Here is a 21,918-nt window from a genome sequence, read left to right as displayed (position 1 = left end):
TCTCTCTCTCTCTCTCTCTCTCTCTCTCTCTCTCTCTCTCTCTCTCTCTCTCTCTCTCTGTATCAGATTTCACACAAATAATTTTGTTATGAATAGGCAAAGTTGTATAATTATTTCAAAATCAAATCATTCTTTCCTATAGACAGGAGGGAGATTCATTAGATTCATGAAGCAAACAAATCCCATAAGCTTGGTGAAGTTTTAAGACTTGCGAAGCCCCTCTCTAAGGTTATATACATGCTGTGACAATTGCTGCTAGGAGGGGACTCCTGAACTATTGAGACATCTGGAAGTTGTGCAAGGTGGGCCAGAGATGCTGCTTTCACGAGTTGTTGTTTATGCTTGGGTAGGTTTTCGGAGAAGCACAATCCTTTTAAGTAATCCTCATTCTCCCATAAACAATCCTGGTAAACTTGCTGCTTCACTCCGGTAGACTGGAGAGGAAGCCTGTTTTGTTGTGTGTGACCTATCTGGGGTCAAGAATTCTTGTTCACATCTGAGCAGGAACATTCACACAATATGGAGCAGTTATATAATGTCTCCAAGATGTGAAGATTTGGCTTCTCTTCCAATCTCCCCATCCCTGTTTCCATCCTGCTGGGGAAGGGAAACCTCTTAAGGTCATGGGAGGACTAAGGGTCGAATTATATCCCTGGGCTGAGATTTCTTTGATTATTTTCCCTCTAGAAAATGAATGGCCATTTAGTTTCAGCTCAAAAGTAGATTTGTTATTGTTTCCATAAAATTATAACACTCTCAATCTTTACAATGTAAAACATCTAAAGAGGAGGTGATATTTCCTCCTGGGGCTTTGACAGCTGTCATCTTTCTGGACTAAATATCTCAGATAGAGGACAATGGCCATGGCTTTCTCTTAACCCCACCACCACTCTTAGATGTGTACAGCTGCTCCTTTGGTAAATCACCTTTCTCCCTCAGGTTTTCCTTGGTTCCACATTGCCTTTGAAAGCAGCAGATTTTTAATACAAAGCATTTAGACAGGGTAGAATGCAGTCACTTTACTACTGTGGCTATTCTCAAAATCTCTACCAGATCATAAGACATTATGGTGAGTGGTCTCATTTTCATAATTTGATGAGCTACTCCTGAAGAAGCTACTGCTTCTCCTGCTGTTACAAACACTTGGCATGGCTGAGTGTAGATGTAAGGCTAAGGTCACTTGGATATAAAGGATGTCAGTGTTTGAGTTATCCACGGATGCATTGCTGACCCTGATATACCTGCACCAGTTACCTGGCAGCCATAGATTACTGCAGATAGTATACAATAAGCATACCTCTGGGTATAGGTATGAAAGGATTCTTCGTATTTTCATGAGGAGGCAATCATGAGCTGTCTAGGCTGACATTAAGAACATCAAAATCTGAGGGCCTTCATATCCTTCAGGATCCCTCCATGCTTGCAGGTTATGGTCATACACACTAGCCTTGGAACTAGAGGATGTAGAAGTCCTTCCTACAATAAGGAAGAGTTCCTATGCAGAGCTGAGTTACAGGAAGATTTATGTTCTCATTTGTAAGTACCTTATTCATGTAACACAAGAGAAGGCAGTAGAATGCAGGAGTGGATGGAAAAGCTTTTGTACTAGGGTGTTTTAAACATTATACGTAATGTCAGAAAACCTTTGCTGAGAATGCTTTCCTGGGAAAGGAGAGTACAAGGATGGTGAGACTGTACCAGGGACTCAAGGGATGTCACATTGTGTCTTACATGTAGAGGATACATCAGCATTCCATGAACTAAATACAGTTAAATGTGTTGCAGGATAAAACACAGCCTCATTTGCTGAGCTCATGAGAAGGCCATTTGCTCTGTCTGGACGAGAAGAATGTGACCTTGTGTTGACTGGGCTGATGCTGTTCTCCTCCAAATGGACCCTTTATAGATGTTACAACCCTTCGATGAATTTCAACTTTAGAACAAAAGCCATGTGACTCCGAGGTTGCTTACATACTAAGAAGACATGGGATAACATTTTTATAGAAAAAAAAAGAGAGAGAGAGAGAGCCATCCTACTCATTTATGCAAATAAACTGAGAAAGATTCTGCAACTATTAATCTGAGTCATCTGAAAGCAGTCAAATCAGTAGCTCGTTGTTAATTGTTTGAAATCCCCATAACTGAGAATTGTACCACACACATGCTTCATTCACTTGAGACAATTTGAAATTCTGAGCACATTTATATGTTCATTTAAGACTCATTTATTTTTATTTTGTGTGTATGAGGATTTTGCCTGCATACATTTCTGTGCATCATGTGGGTGACTGGTGCTCACTGAGGCCAGAAGAGGGCCAGAACTGGAATAACAGACTGTAAGCCTCTATGTTGGTGCTGGGAATTGAACCTGGGTTCTCCACAAGAGTAGCCAATCATGCTTATTCTTTTTATAAGACCCAATGGGAAAGCTGACTTACAGTGAGAGTTTGCTATAGAAATCTTTATCAGAAGTATGTCCTTGGTAAGTTACCCAATTGACTAGACCCTAAGTTATTACATTGAAACAGCTAAAACAACAGCAGATAATTGAAAGGATCATTATGAAAATTAAAAGTCATGAGGTGCATGGAACATCTGCTTTGGTCTTGGCAGATGGGCACAGTCTGGGAGGTCTCCTTCACAGATTGGAGCCCTCCTCTTCCTTTAGTGGAGCTTTTTAATTGACTACTTTGGGAACACACAAGTTCATATCCAATAAACTAGAAAGCAAGATTCACATTGAACTTCACATAGGAATGTCACAGGAACTGGGGCATTTATCTTTTATGAAATACAGAGAAGAAAGACAGATAATATGAAAAATTAGAATACAATTCTGTGAATAACTTAAAGAAGGTTGCTTTTCTTTCTGAGGTCTACACTAGGCTCAGATCTGCTAATGATGGCCCTAGAGGCTTGTAAATTGTAGGTAAGACTGTCAACGATGATGTAATAATGGCCCATGAGGGTTCATCAATAGTCTCTGTGAAAGAGTGGCAGCCACAGCTCTATAGGATCATGATGTTGCTGAAGGGACATTTAGGTGAAAGGACATTTTGAGAAAAGTGTTGATGAGAGTAGAGTCTGGTCAAAAGAACCCATGTATGTAAAAGCAAACCCATGAAGAGTACAGTCTAGGAAAGAAGATGATCTTGTCCAAGCAATGATCATCCATTAGGGAACAAAGTCAGGACTCCTGCAAAAGTTTTGTGCTCACATAATGGAATTCTAAGGACACAGGACATAGACTGTGGCTGATGGAGCAGATGAGAGTGTCCATGAGGTGCAAGTCAGCAGTCAGTAAGGGTGACTGGATCATGTCATCTACTATTTATTAGCTATTAATTATGTATCAGGAGTGATGTTCTGTTGTTTCATGGATTTGATTTCCTAGCTCCTAAAATGAATGAATGCTTCTGTTTAGGCACAGAAGTTCAATTACTTGGTCAAAATTTCACATTTTTAAATGGAATAAAAGCAGCAATGATGTTTCTGAAATACTAACTTAAAAGTAAAACACAGAAGAATTAAATTATTAGACCCAAATGTACATTAGAAAATGAATGCACATTGGTAGTTTTAAAAGAAAAGAGGAGAAAAGTCATCAAAAGGGGAATTTGTGCTTAATCATAAAATCTTGATGTAGGAGTAATTTCTTGGTATTAGTGTAAATGATATCATCTGAAAATCATAAACACGCTGCTTCTGTGGTTTAAAACTATATGTGGGTTATATCACAGAAGAGGAAGTGGAATGTACAAAGTCCATAGACTTAGAAGCCAGAATGTCTGGGTTTTGAGTGTTCACATCCAACTTACTGAAACCTGTCTCAGTTATTAAGTCTTTCTGGGACCCAGTATTCTCAAATTTAGCAAAGGAGACAAGAGTGCCTATAATATGAGGTGATTTAAGGATAAAATTGAATATACAACATGTACTGTCCAGTACTACTTGATCATCTTTGCCAGTCATCAGGTACTTATCCAGAAACTACCCATTGTGTGCTACCTACTATGGTAGTTTGTAGCATTACTAATTTAGATAAAGGATGACTTCTATGTTCAATGTTACCTCCCACCCAAAGATCATACTTTTGATCAACATCATTACACTACAGACTGTATCATTGTTAGAACATTTCCCAAATCTGTTTTTGGAAATAGTGGTTTCAAATTTACATCAAAATTTGTTCTTCAGTCTAAAAGCTAACATCTTTATCTTCCCTACTCCTCTTATTCAATGACATCAGTGTCATCTGGTTGGCCCAAGTGATCTTTGTTGATGGGTGTTTCCTACTCTAGGGAACTTGATGAAGTCAGCAAGAACATTTTTGTAGCCTTCTCTCATGTATGAGTACCAATCATTCCAAAGTCAAGTATCTACACCATTACCCAAGCTTTGTCCTCCTGGCAATTCTTTAGACTTATATACTATGTAGCATATTTTATTAGTGAACATGTTTTCTTTCTCAGTTGATTTTTTTTAAAAAATAATTATATAAAAATCACATTTCTATATTCTGAAGATAACTGCTTGTAATTCATACAATTTTCAGTATGGTACCAAACTAAAGAAAATATTTATTTTGGGAATATTGGTTATGTACTGCCTTTTAAGCTATAAAGCTACTCAGCCCCGAGCCTTTCAGCTCCAGGAGTACAAGAGGGTCCAAGCACTTCTGTTCTGTCCATGATGACATTGTCTGAAAGGATTCTAAATTAGAGAGTTCAGAGTCAACATTATCGTTGGTTGAATAGATGAAAAATATTGGTAGAAGGGACAGTGTGTCCTCTCGAGGATAACCACAGTACATTAAAATGGAGAGATGGGCAGTTGTGATAGCCTCTGAGATAAGACAGAAAAGAAAATGACTACATAAATAAATGAGAAGGAAATGAGAACCGCAGGGCCCATCCATTTAACAAACAAAGTTAGGCACTGAAATGATCGAGTGAGCAGATGCTTTAACACTAGAAAAGCCTGTGAGAGGGGCTAAACTGGTACAGACAGAGCAAAGGTTTTCTTTTAAGTAACACAGACACTGGCCTCCTGACCACTTTGATTTTCGACATATTCAATATTTATTATAGGAAAGGTGAAATGTTCAGATCATAAAAAAAAATTTTAAGGTGAAAAAGATCTATGAATAAGCAATCATGAAACTGTAATTCTAGATGAGTCTGTGCCCCACAATGATGTTCCTATGTCAAATATGATGGTGCATATGATAACCTAACATTAAGTAAATAAAATCTTATTTAGAGTATTCTTAAGAATTTAAAACAATCTTTCCAAATTAGTTTGGAGTGGAGAATGAGAAAGGTGGCAACATTTCTTTTTAATAGTAGCAAATTCATGCAATATTGTATAGCTAGGAATATGGTTTTTAGACACAGTAAGTTGTTTTTCATTGTTTCTACAACTCCATTTTTCAAGACAAGATGAAACTCAGCTTAGAAAGAATCTGTAAGAGATACAAAATGTACGAATAATTTATAAGACAGAAAAATAAGAATACAAACAATCCAATTCAAAAGTGGTTTAGAGATCCAAATGACAGTCTCATGAAAGACACCATACAGACTGCAAGTGGGCACATGCAAGGATATTCCATGTCAGAGAGCTGCTAATTAAAACCAAAGCTACCCACTCATTGGAATGACCAAGATTCCAAACAGTGACATTAACAAATGCTCTTGAGAGAAGGAAGCAGCAGGGTATCCGCTGATTGCTTGTAGAGATGCAAAATGGTAACAGTCTCTTACTATGCTAAACACATGCTTCTGCAGTCCTCCATCTTGTTCCTTGGTATCTACCCAAATTAAATGAAATGCCACAATCACACAAAAGCTTGCACATAGAGGTTTATGTTGGTTTTATTTGTAATTGTGAGTAGACACTACTATGTGGTCCATCTCAGCTGTGGAGTATGATTCAGGCTGAAACGGAAACAGGGGATGAAAAGACAGTGAGAAACATAGATGTCTATCACTGAGTGAAGCAGGGCAGTCCGAAAAGGCTGTACACCTTATGATTCTAACATGACAATCCCCAAACTGCAAAACTCTGGATCTACTGGATGTACCAGTGGGTCTGGTATGCAAGGAAGATTTTTAGGGCAATGAAACTAAGTAATCCAGCAATGGTGGATCATGTCCTACGTTCCTGTCAAAAAGTTAGAACGTTCACTAGTGCACAGAATGATCTGAGGTGGTTAGTGTAGATAGATTAATTTTTAATTAATTTATTTATATATTCACCTTATACCCCAGTATTAGCCACCCTCTCTTCCCAGTGATTGTTTGTAATAAACATCTTACTAGGATGGTGAGTGTTGATACCTGGGGAGGTCACACATGTGATGGGGTAGACAGGATATAGGAAAAGCTTGTTCCTTCTTCCGTGGTTTGATGGAAAACATAAATTGCTCTAAAATAGCAATTATTTTCATTTTAAAAGGAATGATTTATTACTACAGGACACAATGTATGATTCTATTGATGAACAAACAACACTGGCCAGCAGCGATGCAAACTAGGATTTAGTTTCTGCTGAGAAAGCAGACTGGAAGAGTTGTTTTTCTCAGGATATTGGTGATCTTCTATGTCTTGATTTGATTGATAGCAAGCACCTTGTGAGTATTGATAGAGGTCCATGCTATTGCTGTCATTTTGTGTCTTTAAAATATCTCAATGTCTTAATATAAAGCAAGCGAAAGTTAAGAGAAAAAAAAACCAACTAAGTATACCCTTATTTCCTGGGAATCATTTGTTTTCTTGGGGGAGAAGCAAGTTATCTCTCTTAAATTTATAAAAAATTAACAAAATATTGTAGTGGGATATCTTCCCCACTACATTTGCAATAAAGCTCAGTGATTGGGCAGTATGAGAAGTAGGTGGAGTGAGGAGTTGGGAGGAGAGAAGGAAAGAGGAAGGGGAGGAGAAAGAAAGGAGGCTCTCGACCATGGAGGAAGATAGATGGGTCGAGAGCAGTCCTGGGTAGTAACTTATATCTAAGGTTAGATATTGGGTAACTATTCTAATTATGTGGGCATCTTGTTAATTGAACATTTCCAAATATATAAATCCAATGATAATCTGTAAGCATTAAGAGTCTTTTTTTCTACCGGGTACCACAAGTATGGCAGATATTGTCTGGGGCTCAGTCGAGCTTTGTGGGGACAGTGTGGTGCATTGGCAGAGCCAGCCACCATGCTGGTGTCTCGTGGGTCTAGTTGTGGTGTGCATGGCCTCTGACCGCTTCTAGCTGTGGTACACACGGCATTTGGCTGTCTCTAGAGCAGAACATGGTGGCCAGAGATAGACTGTCTATGCTGCGGCATTTCTAAATATCTCTCCTTACAGAACATAGATGGAATAGTTGTAACTTAGCCAAAAAGAAAGAAAAAGTATTTAAAAGAGATTGCAATCCAGTGAAATAGTGCACAAAGGAGGGAAGATTTGGGAAACGAATCTGGTGTCTTAGCTATTTTCTATTGCAGTGCAGAGATATCATGATCAAGAGAATTTACAAAGGAAAGAATATAATTTCGGATCTCATGGTTCCAGAAGGTTAGAGTTTATGATCATGGTAGCAAACATGACAGCAGGCAGACATGTTGCTGGGGCAATAGCTAAGAACTGACATGTTAAGACAACCAAGAGGCCAAGAGAGCAACTGGGATGGGGTAGGACCTTGAAACTGTCAAGCTTGCCTCATGTGACAGTGACACACCTCCTCCAACAAAGCCACACTTCCTAATCCTTCCCAGCAAGTCCCAACAACTAGAGATTAAACATTCAAATACATGAGCTTATGGGGCCATTCTCATTCAAACTACCACAGCTGGGAAAAATGAAGCAACATCATGGTACATAGTAGTAGTAAGAAGCCATAGGCAGTGACATTTAGATTTCTTAAGGACAAAGGAAGAGGCGGTACATCAGAATTTAGCATCACTTGGGGAAGCTGGAGGTGATGATGAATAAAATATGGCCCAAGGGGCATCAGTCCCCATTGTAGATAGCACTGGATAAAACCAGTAATGGCCCTGCAGAGATAGATGGACACGGACAGACACAACAGCAGAATAAGGAGCCCAGAAACACAGTTCTCATTTTCTTTTCTAGAATAATGGCTACATGAGGCAAAATGATTTACTAAGATTTTTGAAATGTACTCTGTTTAGCTCTTGGGAATTACAGCAAACAAATCTCTTGAAAATAAAGGAAATCACTGTTTGAGTTCTACAATCAACCCCATTAAAGAAAATTTATACACACTTAATAAGACTATGAGAGAATCTCGTTTTCATTCTGAAATTAGTCAAAATAAAGGGTAGCTTGGTGTCTAAAAGCAGCCATTTCAGCACACATAAAATTTTGATCTTTTATCTCAATTACTTAGAGTAGGTGATGAATCTGAATCTGAATTTTAACCAAAGTTGTTTTCAGACATGTTACAAGGACATTTGAACTTATATTGTATCCTCACTACTTTAAATTGATTAAACAGTCTCCATTTGCATAACTTTCAATGTGGAAAGGAAGCATGGTGCCTATTAGATTAGACTTGAACAATGGTAGCTGCTCTGTCAGTTGCCTTGCTTAGTTAAGAACTGAACACAACACTATTCTGATGTTCTGGACATGGCCATTCTTTAAAGTAAAGAGTAAAACAAATAATACTACTTTGAAAGGTGGTCTTAGGATGAAGTGGGAATTCTCAATATGACCACCACTCAACCTCCTGATATTCCTCTGTCCTGATGAAGAGTAACAACAACACATTTCAGGAAAACTCTATATAACTAACTTGCTATCACTGTTTTTTTTTGTAGCATTGAAGGGTAATCACATTTGATAATCTAACATTGATTTGTTTATTTATTTTATAGTTAGGCAAAACAAACCTTTGGTGTGTGTGCATGTGTATATTTGTGTTTCATTGCACGTAGCACTGTACTTGACCTTAATTGCTCCATAATTCTAATTCAGACATTATAAAATACCCCAACAGGGAGCTTCCGAAATTATTTCTCTCACACATTGACTTGCTAGTAAGACACTCTAACCACCATCCACCTTCCTTTCAGTTTGTGTCATTATGACCTGGTTATCTGCTACCTCATCCTGACTTAATACTCCGATATTAAATATATTTCCTATATTTAAACATTTTAGATAACTTTTAGAATAAAGTATCATGGGTTTTTGTTCCCAACATAAGCCATCTCTGCATAAATTCAGTCAGATAGTTTCTGTTAATAGGAAGAAAGCAAAAGTGAAGAAATGAAGCCTTCAATAGGAACTCCCTGAACATACACCACTTAATGAAATCTACTGATACTCTTTAACCCCATTTTTATACAAAGATGAAAAAGACATTTTGGATGATTAGATTAATGTCTTTGTGTTTAGCACTCACCTAAAATTCAATGAAGAAACAGCATGGACTTTCCAGAACCATCTATTTTATTTTCATTGAAATAGCAGCTAATCGTGGCATTTGAAGACTTCTCAAGTGCTTCCAGGGGGTTGTAAATCCTATTTATCTGCAATGAAAACACATACCTGTAGTGAATCATTTACACTACCATGCTTATTACAGAAACAGAGGCCTGGGTGGAAGTTCTAGAATATACAGCCCCTTACAAACCCTCCTAGACTATTAACAACTTGGAATACACTATATTCAGCTTTCATTTATCCCAAGACAAATAAACTTTTATTCTAGAAGATCTTTGGCAGAGGAAGATGGCTAGGCCTGGAGGCATGAAGTCACCATCCAGGATGAAACAGCTGGTTAGCAACGACCACAAGTTCTTAATATAGCCTTTTATTTTCAGTTGATTAAGAATGAGAAATGAGAGAACATGAATTCTTCTGTTTTCTGAATAGGCAATTTTCTAGAATATTGCACCATCATAATTTCAACTAAAGCCAAGGAAATTATGGCGAGGTCAGATGTCTCAGAATAACATGTTCTCTGAGAGCATAAACTCCAGCAGTTTTAAATAGATATACCACAGAAGCTGATGATATCAAAGGGAGCCTAAAGTTATTTAATAATCCATATGGTTATTAAAATGTAGAATAATCTAATCACATATCAATAGTAAATAGTTAGTGTTTCTGAAACATGAATGTTTTCCAAAGATTTTTCTGGCTGAGAGAATTTACAGATTAGAATTATGAGATAGGAGGATCCAGTGTCTAAGGTCCCCGGAGCCTTGCCCTGGGAGTGACCCAGCTACACTATGTACGTCTCCGTCAGTATCTTTTTTCCAACATTCTTCTCCACTTCATTTCCAGCATCCCTTTCTTCTCCCTGCCCACAGCTGATATTATTCTAGGTGCCCTAAGATTGGAGCAGCAGAAACCTGAAACTCTGCGATCCATGTAATGAGATTAAAGCAAGCAAGTGAAGAGAGCCCCAGACGGTGTCTAAAATAGTGGAGACAGAAAGGGAAGGGAAGCAAGGACCCCAGAGGATGCTAGGAGCCCTCTGCCCCAGTGCCAATCAGTGCCTTTACTTTCCTCTTCAACTTTCTTTCACCTGGTTATCTAAAATGCCTACCACAGTGATTTGAACTTTCCGGCCTGACTTCAGATGCCCTTTGATTTTGAATCCACATTGAAAACTGTCTAACTATAAATTTTCTTTCCTCTAATTTGAATTGTCTTGCTCATCGGTTCTTAAGATTTATTAGTAGAAGATAACTCCTCATATGGCAATATGTGCCTTGTGTCTGTCAGCGTGGACCATCCCTGCCCTGTAGTACATTCTAGGTACACACACTCTGGCATTATGGGAATTAAACGTGTCATTAGAGTTGAATGACTTTGCTTGCTTTTTTTTTGTTTTCTTAAAGTACATGCTATAATTATGTTTTGAAAAATTGGTATTATGATACACTAATAATTTTCATGTATTTGGAAATTAGCTGTATGGTAAAATATTAACTCTGACCTTATTAAAAATACTGCTGCAAATCATGGCATGAGGAAATAAATAGAGGCTTACAACACACCCTTGAATTTTCTGTATAACGAATATATATATGTATATATATACATGCATACATACATACATACACACACACATATATACATGATCACAAATTTCATACAGGTGCATGAGTTTAGCTGACGATGAAGAGTCACTAATGACTTCTTGGGGTCCTATTTCTCCATGTCACTCTTAGGCTAAGTACTTTGCATGATTGTCTCTGCTTTGGTCCCTGGTCACCTCTGATTGCAGCAGACTCAGAAGGAGACCAGGCAACATTCACAGAGTCACTGTGTTGAAGTATCTCACAGGTGGCTTACTTTGACTGAGATTCATAGCTTTAATAAGAATTCTACTTTGGATGATATACCGATTCTAAGATGGGTTTAGTGTTTTCCATTCTTCTTCCACTAAGAAGTGACCCTGCTTCAGCTGCATCTCAGGGACAGTGATTAAATATCAATGTCTAATGGACGGGTACATCCATATTTTGTATTACTGACTTCTGGTCCCTGTGGCACACCCAGCATGTACAGAATGGAATGCAGACAATTCTCTTCACTCTTGAACCTGAAAGCAGCTGCCTCCCAAGTCACTGTGAATTACAGTCATCAATCCAATTCTTTGGTATGCTTCAGCCTACAGGGCACTGAAAGGCAACATTCCCACATGAGCAGTAGGTGGAAACAGAAAATGATAACTTTCTCTCTTCATATTTTTATTTAAATTACAGGTCATCTAACTTAAATTCTAGGTTGCCTAACTCAGAAACTCAGAATTTCTAGTGTGAGTCGGAGTTAAAATTTAGTGTTAGAGCAGCAAATAAAAATATCATCTCTTGTGCTGAAGAGATGGCTCAGAAGTTGAGAACATTTATTTGTCATATAGAGGCTCTGAATTTAGGATCCTGTGTCCACATCTAGCAGTTAATAATCTCTGTAACTCAAGCTGTACCATTTTCTAACCTCCACGACACCTGCTCACATGTGGTGCACACACAGTCACTCAGACACACACACACACACACACACACACACACACACACACACACACAATAAAGTGAGTGTTATCTCTTTTATTTAGCTTCCTGGAAAGCTTCTAGTCAATGTTCATGTAGGACTTAGAAGTCAGTATCTTACTACAGCCTGCCACAAAAGAAACACTTGGTTAATGCTTGATGGCCTATCTTAGGCATATGGTGTTGAAAAAAGCTGAAGGAGCCACATTTTTGTTTACTTAAGGAATTACCTCAAATTCTAGCATGTGCAGTGTGAATAAACCACGTAAAGGAAAGCAAAAAAAAAATTGATATTAATCAAACCAAGAGCTTCATGGTCCTTTGTAGTGGTGAATTTAGCAAAAACCACGAATTCATGACACACATTACACGTGATTGAAACAAGTGGTCCGCTCCTACCTCAATAGGAGATAGGAAAACATGAGATGGAAGCACGTTATTCATGCCCATGTCCTATTGAGTCTTTTACCTAAAATCATACTCTCTTGCTCTTCTGAATGTTTTCCTATGTAGCATGCCTCTGTATGATGCACTACTTATTCACTTATGCCTGACAAAGAGGGAATTTGTTCACCATAATAGCTCTGATGCACAGAACGATGGCTCATGCACTCTAGGCGTGTAGAAACAGTTGCTACATGAACAAACAAACCAATGAGTCAATATATAGCTAAGATCATCATCAATTTTAAACCCATCTGAAAGCAGGGCAGAAGGCTCTCATTTTACCTTGACAGCAGTGCTAATTTTGTAGTAGTGAGTTCTAGAGTTCAAATCTTATGTATGTCAAAACATCAAAACATCAGAAAAAATAAGGGCCTTTTTTCCTAAAAACACTGTAAAAAACACCGTTTCCTATTCTTTAAAACCGATGTTTATCTGTTTATTCAAATGTGTCTGAGTTATGTGTTGGTGCTCTATGGTCCTCCTTTCTTTCATTTGTAGGGAAGCCCAGCTTGTTATGTAGGTGTTGAGACTCTGGTCCTCATGATTGCAGAGCAAGTTATCATAACTGCTGAGCTGTCTCTCTAGGCTCTCATGAGGGTTTAAGGAAAACATGAGTATAAAACTAATGAAAGTCTCATGTGCTTACTAAGTATCAGATTTATGTTTCTTAGATTTTTTTTAAGATTAAAATCTTTTATGAAGGGCAATGTGAAAGTAGAGCTTCATGCCAGCAAAAGCTTCCCCATAGCGAGGCACTCATTAGGCCTTGAAACACCCACATGCTGAAATTAATTCCAGGCAAAGAGAAAAGATTAATACACATTATCTTGAGTAGGAAAAAAATTATCCAACCTCAGCCTTTTGTTTCTTGCTGGTCAGTACTACTCAAATTGATCTAAAGAAAATTAAGTTGGATTGTGAACATTAAGTACCAGTGTGTCAAAGATTAGTCTAATTAATTTTTTAGAAGACATTTTTTTAATTAGCCACATACAGGCACAAAACAGATTCTATTGAAATCTCCTGGTAAAAGATGACCTTCAAATCTCTCTCAGAGTTTACGTCCATCCGTTCGTTTGACAGAGAAATCCACAACATACTTCTAAAAGAATAGGACTACAATTTGACCTAGCATAGCTATGTTTTGATTTTACTATTGTGTAACTGTCAAAACAATTAGAAACCAAGTAAGAAAGAAGGAAGAAAGGAAGGAAGGGAGGAAGGAAAGAGAGGTAGGGAGGGAGGGAGAGAAGGATGGATGGAGGGAAAATGACAAAGTTTGTTATAAAAATATAAAATAAAAATTATTTTATATAGGCTACAACAAAGAAATAATTTCAGGCAGGAATCTAAACATTAGGCTAGAACAAAGAAGTAATTTCAGACAGAAATCTAAATTTTAGGCTAGAACAAGGAAGTAAGCTTCAGACATGAAAATGACCTTGGGCTAGGACAGGGAAGTAGGCTCAGATACTTTGGTCATCCTGATAAGCCTTTAGAAACAGTGATCATGGGACTTTGTTTATTGTCTTGCTTGTTCCTCGACTATTTGCATCTATTGTATTGCTAGTTCCTCAACCTAGAACTGACCTTAATATATGCATGTAATCAAAATGGTATAAAAGCATAAAGGAAGAGGGGGTATAGGATAGAGGGTTCTAGGGAGGGGAAATGGGGAAAGGGGATGGCATCTGCATTGTAAATAAATAAAATATCCAATGAAAATGAAAAAAATGAAAAAGATATTTTATAAAACATTTCATCAGTTATAGTGGAGGCATTTAAGAAGGATAGGAGAGAAAAGTAAATGCTCGCATGCTGACGAAGATACTTCCTGCAAATACTCTGAATTAAACTTGTGCTGGGCACATGGAATTCCATGTAGCTATGAACATTATCCTTCATGATCTGCATAAAACTCCACCACAAAGCCCATCCTCATAAAGTAACATGGATGCGCAAATGGAACAATTATTTGATGCATTTTTTGTGGCTTTAAAACCAGGTTCTCATGTTGTTGCTTGCAATTTGTATCTGGATTCTTAAGGAGAGATGTAGTTATATGTACAATATGGGTAGGTATTTTTTTTTACACAAGTAAGTACTATTTTGTGTAAGCCCCAGAATGAAAAAGCATTGATTCTTGTGTTAAGCTTAGCCCATACCCTTCAGGGGTATACTTCTGGCTGGACTGGTAGCCTTATGTATACCATGTGCCTCAGTCTCTCACATGATGGAAAATAAGGGTTTGAGCTGTAATTTTCATGTGAATCAGAGGAAATCATTCCTTTTAAAGAAAGAAGAGAAAAATTTCCCTATTATTTATATCACCAAACTGCTTTGCTACTCAGGAATTAAGGAAGGTAATACTGAAGATTCTCAAACACTTTGTTCCGAAGTCCTAAAGAACTTCAGAAAGTAGTTACTATAGCTATCAATGTATTATTCTATATTAAAATGTATAAAACAAAAATATTTATCTAGAAATTCATTTATAAAACAGTCATAATTGTTTTACATATAGTGCAATAATAGAAAAAACAGTTTTCAGAAAAATATAGTGAGAAGTAGTTGGACTCTCTTGAATGTCGGGGCTAATGGAAGCTCAGGACATTCCTTATGTTGAGGAAGCAAGGCAATGAGTAGGCTTCCCACTCTTGTTACCGTCTTTCCCTGCTATGGTGGATGAACAATAAGCCATTTCCTCTTTAAATTGCTTCTTGTCGGGTATTTGATTACAGCCATGAGGAAAGTAACCCAGAACAAAACATTTCACATCGTTTTAAACTAAGACAGAAGCAGGCTTGCTTTATGAATAAACTTTGTTCTTTCACAGTTTCATGCATGTGCATATAACATTCTGGCTAACACCCCATCTCCCTCTGACCCATGACAGACCTTCCATCTTCAATACAAATCACTCTCTATTATTCATGACTTCCTCTGAGTTTAATTCAGGCTGTCTGTGTGACTCTGGGTTAAGGACCATTCATTGCCTTTGATATAACACACATAGAAACTCAACAACAGATTGTTTCTTGAGTTAGTCATAGTCTGCAATCTAAAAGCAGTGAAAAAACTGAGTGACTCATTCATTACACAAAATCTATGGTGGGTGACATGGGTTGTATAGATTTTTAGCCTGTATATGATTATATAAGATCATGCATTTTCCTCTTGGAAAATATTGGTTCTCTCAGCACTACACATATTCTAAATGCTGACACAGTTCATTTTCAACAATAAAAATTATTTTTGTTAATATCATCATCCCTTCCATCAGAAAAGTATTTCCAGAACTGGGAAGCTGTCAACTTTATAGCAGCAGATGTGAGCTTCCCCCCAAACTTCTATAGTCCATGGAAGGTTTGAATTTCATCATTGGCAGAATTTTTTCCCCCAGAAGTAGTGAACTTACTTCAATTATTTTCACTAAAGAATCTGTCAGATTTCCAAATTTGAATAATCATAGTCAGCCAGCCAGTTGGTGTTTCAAGTAAACATGTTTTCTGTGTAAGAATGTCTGGCATAACTCATGCCACAGCAATTATACTTGAATACAAGGATGATATCTCAACATATTTGAAAGTATTTCATGCCCACTTTTCATTTCCTCCCAAGGATCAAAAGCTAGACATTAAAGTTGCAAGATTTAACAAGACATCATTTTTGCTGTTGCTTTCCTTCTCCTTCTTTATATTCACTGAAGTAAAGAATATAGCGACTATCCATAGAGACTGTTACACTTTAATTTGTAATATGATTCCAAGATTTTTACTCACTAATACTTTTATGTCATGGAGACAATGTCCACATAGTGTAAAAGGAAAACACTAGATTAGCTTATTATTAAAATAGTTCCAGTGTCAAGCAACCATGAATGACTCTTGGAGACTTCCCTTGAAAAAGCATTGCTTTAGCAGCAAGGGATGTATGTGGGTGTCTGAGTGGGTGCTCTGAGGTAGGACCGAGTCACTCACTGGTGATTTTTTCATTGATTTAATTACTAATCATTTTGAACAAGTGACCTATCACCCCAACCAACATTTTCCCACTACTGCACCTCTAAACCAAGCTTTCTTCACTGAATTGTTTCCCTAGGTGAAAAGTGATCACGTGCTAATGGTAGCTGTGATTGCTAATGTTTACACTACCACTTGTTGAGATGAAGAGGCAATTGATATTGTTTTCAGCTTTAAAATTAGATGAAGAGCACCTATTAACAGCTATTGGGATTATGTGACCCAGACTCAAATGTTCATTTGACATCTCCTCTGTGAATACCAGAACCATGAATGCAAACTTGATACTTCAGCCCTTGCTTGTTGAGTTTACAAATACTTGTGTAGTCAAACATGAGAAATATTTCTTGGAAGTTAAAGCTAGTAATGCACACAAAATACTGCATTTTGATACCTCTATTAGTCTTCAATCATGGACCTGCTGTGTGTTATGCCAGGTTTAGGGAGCAGAAATGATCAGGGGCTGACGCTATAACAAGGTAGGTAGATCCCAATGAACTCTAGCCATTTTTTCCCCTAAGGCCAAGAACTAACTCATCCGAAATGTCTTCCCTAAAGTCTTGCCACCAGGGAGAGATAATTCTAAGAGCATGTGCTGAGCTGGAATGCAGGGCCAGCAGTACCTCATACCAACTGGAAAGTGAATGCAGAGTTTTATGTAAGCTGATGGATTCAGTGCCAACGATCAACTTACCCACCAACTAGAGCGGTATCTGTTAACTTGATCCCTGTTTTAAGTATTTAATGGTATCTTAGCACTTATTAATTAATGGAGAGGATCCTAGTCCTTTGTTACAAAGTTTCATTTCAGCAAAAATATTTTTAGAGTGGTAGAAATGAGATAAATTACTCAGGCTTCAAAAATTAAATTGAACTTAAATTAGTTCAGTAATACAGTAATTCCGGGACCTTTAGCTCTGTTCATTTGGATACCTTTGTCATCTTAGACTACTGTCTCCAAGTATTACATGCCTGTAGCTCAAATGTCAACATTCAGGGATGCTTTCCTTTGTACATTTATTTCTTTGATGTTTTGCCCTCATTGGCAGTAAAGAATAATTTAATGAACCAAAAGAACTTGGTTATCTTTTTATTTTGAAAACAACTTTCAGGTTGAGAGTATGTCTGCAGAAACAACAAGAGAATATGGATATTGTTACAAGGTCAGCTCTTCAGATATGATAGGTGGCCATTTCTGGCCATCTGTCAAATGATTGCCATGGGCATCATGGCCTTCCAGAGCTGTGAGTCAGTGGCTCTGACAACGCCAGCCACTGAAGACATGGGAGAACTCATGCATGCTTTCAGAAAGCATCAGAAGAAGGAAATACTTTTTTAATTTTCCAGATTAATGTGGAAGAAAATATACAGGTCATCAATAGCTACATTTGAATTTTGTGTGCACATTTGTATGAGTATGCATTTGTATGACTTATATTCTGCAGTAAAGTATTTACACACATGGATTTCTTCTGTGAAATGAAACATATGCAGCTGAAGAGCTGAAATGTCAGAAGGCAGCGATTCACATGAGGCAGAGCTAAGAGCTAGCCATGATACATGTAGCTGAATTCACATAGCTCCTGGGTAGCTGAAATGTGGGCAGTTTGAATGGAGATTTGCCCTCAGTGTAAAATCTATATCCATTCTCACTGACACAGTGCTGAACAAGAATGACTTTCATGGGTAGCTCTGTATATCCTGTAAAATGACAATGTGACATATTATTCTAAATAAGATACACTACTTAAATTAATTTTGTTTTGTTTTACTTATCTAAAATGTAGCATCTAGAAGGTCTTAGGGTTGTACATATTGCTCATATTTTATTTTCAGCAGTGTTGCTTTAGAAGGTATTAGATATTACCTTCTCCATAATGGTGTATTTGACTATGCATCACACACACACACACACACACACATACACACACACACTCATATACATACTCATACACACACTCACATATTCACACATACACAATCATATACACACACACATATTCATACACACTCACACATACACACTCTTACATACTCATACACACATATACACTAACACAGTCATACACACCCACACACATACACACACACTCATACACACAGCATGAATGTGGGATAGCTTCGGAAGAACAACCATAATAGTGAGCCCTGAGGGTCAGTGAGATGGCTCAGTAGGTGAATGTGCTGTAACCTAAGCCTGGTGGCCTATTTTTAATCTCTAGAACTAGTGGTAGAAGGAAAGAACTAACCCCAGAAAATTGTCCTTTGAAACTCATATGCATACCGTAGAACACAGACACTGTCTTCCCTGTCCTTCTCTTGCTCGTTCTCAGAAATAATAAATTTAATTAAAATGAAAGGTAATAGTGGACATTAACATACTAAGACTTCAGCATCCTGCTTACTCTCTACCTCAGAGATTCCAGGCATCTCAGCCAATCACCAGTGCAGACAGCCATCTTGACCTGCCAGTCAACAGCTCTAGGTCCCAGCACAAAGGAGCATGCCCCACAGCTCACTTAATTCCAGCCACTTCCCTAAGAAGCAAAGGCTGCTCCTGCACTTAGAAAAGAACGTAGTGATCTTTGTAGAAATGGCTTGGTGAAACTTGCTAAACATTCCAGATCTGTTTTAGGCTTGGGTGCTCCTGAGAAATGTTTACTTATGGTGAGTAAGACACTGACATATATATTGAGCTATACAGCAGTCCTAATAAGAAGTTTCATAAGAGTAAAGTCTAGACCTGATTTGACTACAATCAGCGAGAAGTCACAGTTCTAGGTTTGCTTGACTCTGCTGTTTTGAATAGCCTGTGTCACTGCTACTCAGTTGTCATCCTGCCTCTGTTTAGTGTCTGGACATCCCCTGCTGCCTTCCTATGCCTGCCCAGCTCCTGTCCCATGGTATGAGCCCTAAGCTTTTAGATTTGGTTTGGTCTGGAGCCACCTCACTTATTTCTTTTATGTTCTTTGACACGAAGAGGGCTCGGGAGTCCCGAAGGAGAAAAGAAACCAATTTGGAGCTCCAAAGTCATCCACCTCCTATCCTTAAATTTCTTTCATTCATTTTAATATGAATTTTTGATTTTAATTATTACTAGCATGGACAAAAAATAAATAACTAAGTAGAAGTGTGGAGAGTGGTTCATGGATATAGTCACTTTAAAAAAATACAAGTAAATTTGCAGAGAGCATGGCTCCTGCAGTAGCTAGAGGAAGGGAAGGAATTCCACATGGTGTCCATTGGGATCCACGTACTGTCTTCTCCACACAGTCACAGCCAAATGGCATTATCATGTCCCTTAGATTCAGAGACTATGATGGTCCCTGGGGAGACTTAGAATAGCTCATCTATCTGCTGCAGTCATGTCTCCGCCTCCAGACAGTGACATGTGAAAATTACTACACACGTTTGAAGTTATGGGAATATTTTTCTAAAAATTTATTTGGCTAATACTTCAAAGACTTGTCACATTTTTCTTCCTTATTAAAACATCACAAGTAGTATAATACAAACATTTACATAAAGTATTAAAATTAAAGTAGACAAAATACTTTCCCACTCTCATGGTGATTATTTGGGTTCCTTTATGTTTTGACATTAAAGGGAAATTTACTGATTTATAATACATTTTATTTTTTCCAGATTTTTCTAAGTAAAAAAATTTAAAGACAGGTGCCATGTAGTTCAGGTTTGCCTGGAATTTCTTATGTAGCCTAGGCTGGTCTAGAACTTGTGGTCCTCCTGCAATAGCCTCTCTCATTCTAGGATGTCAGTTGTATATCACCATGACTGATTTAGCTCTAAATTCTTGACAAGTACTTCTTAGTAATAAAAATGTGTTCATATCTGGAAAATATACAAAGGTTTAGGAAAGCTAAAACAAACATGCAGTGTTTGTACAATAATGCCTTTAAATATCTGATTCTAGTGGCTGGGATTAAAATAATATTGGGTAAAGCATGCAAATATGGAAAGATTATGCAGAATATACTTGGCTTTATTCCACTACATTTTAAGATAACTGTGTTATAGTACTTTCTTAAAAACAGATTTTTTAACAACTACTAGAATATTGTTTGCTTTATTCTAGATTCAGAACCAAGAAATGTAATGCATATAAAATCCACATGTCACAAACTGTTAATAAAGCTCCTTTGAAGGAAACAAACAGAAGCCACATGATTAAAGGCCTTTCCCTTGTGTTCTGACAGGGCTGGGATGACTTCAGTGAGACAGCAGAAAGGGAGCATTCTTGGCTCTTGAGCTAGACATTCAGGAAGGGAGCAGTGGTTATCAGCAGCCCACCTCTGGCCTTGTAGCACCTAATGCTTTCAAGGGAAAAGAAAACACAGTATAACTCTTAGATATTTAAATAAGAAAAGCCCCTTTCTTCTTGCAGTGTGCAGTTATGTGCAGAAGATAAAAATCCAAACTGCCCCCACTATCGCCGGCTTTACCAAGATGACTCATTTCAACAAATGGTGGACTGCACTTTGGCAAGGCTGTCAATCTGTGCTTAGCGCCTACTTTAGTAACACTATAAGGAGCAGTAAAATATGTGAGTAAATTTCGTGACTGAAATATGTCATAAAATAAAAGAAACAAGAAAGGGCATCTTCACAAAAGGAACTTAAAAACTGCAAGAATTTTCTAATGACGGGATTCTAACTGGAAGAATCATTTCCAAGAACAAATCAGATATTCGATTCTTCATCAAGTTGACTCACACGTATACATGCTTGTAAGTATAAACAAACATATTTGTGCGTACATGCAAAGTCACTTAATTTGCTCATTCAAAATGTAGACTTGGCAAGTTTAAGAATAATGACAAATGAAGCTACTGATTTCTTTGTGTAAATGAATATTTTTGTTAAGGTCAATCTCTGTAATGTCAAGGTTCTAAGATTCTCGTCACACTACAACAAAAGTTTGCCAGTATGTTTGTGTATATTCATGTGTGTTATATGTATATAGGTCCATATGTGTAGGTACATGTCTTAGGGTTTCTATTGCTGTAATGAAACACCATGACCAAAAAGCAGGTTGGGGAGGAAAGGATTTATCTGGCTTACACTTCTAGATTATAGTTCAGCACTGCAGGAAGTCAGAACAGAAACTCAAGCAGGGCTAGAATCTGTAGGCAGGGGTTGATGTACAGGCCATGGATGGATGTTGCTTACTTGCTTGCTCCCACGACTTGCTCAGGCTGACAGTTCAGGGAGGGCACCACTCATAATAGGCTGGATTTTATGGAGGTATTTGCTCAACTGAGGTTCCTTTCTTTCTGATGATTCTAATTTGTGTCAAGTTGACATACAAAATCAGCCAGTACAATGCACATGCACACGTGTGCGCATTTATGTAGAGGTGAAAGGACAACCTTGAGGTCATTCCTTAGATGCCATCCACCTTTTT

The 21,918-nt window shown here is 37.7% G+C and overlaps 1 protein-coding gene across 8 annotated transcripts in view; it reads right to left on the bottom strand.

Annotated features, from left to right (window-relative positions):
• Dtna (dystrobrevin alpha) overlaps nt 1-21,918 on the bottom strand; it is a 339,379-nt gene that overhangs the window by 172,470 nt on the left and 144,991 nt on the right. For all 8 annotated transcript variants that reach the window (XM_028774821.1, XM_028774829.1, XM_028774818.1 and 5 more), the window contains exon 2: nt 9,427-9,553. The gene's annotated coding sequence lies outside the window, so the exon portion shown is untranslated. The remainder of the gene's footprint in view (nt 1-9,426; nt 9,554-21,918) is intronic.

Source organism: Grammomys surdaster, unplaced genomic scaffold (assembly GCF_004785775.1).
Source record: "Grammomys surdaster isolate TR1022 unplaced genomic scaffold, NIH_TR_1.0 243, whole genome shotgun sequence".
NCBI lineage: Eukaryota > Metazoa > Chordata > Mammalia > Rodentia > Muridae > Grammomys > Grammomys surdaster.
Note: the sequence above shows the minus strand (reverse complement) of the source record. Positions and strands in the feature narration are given on the sequence as shown.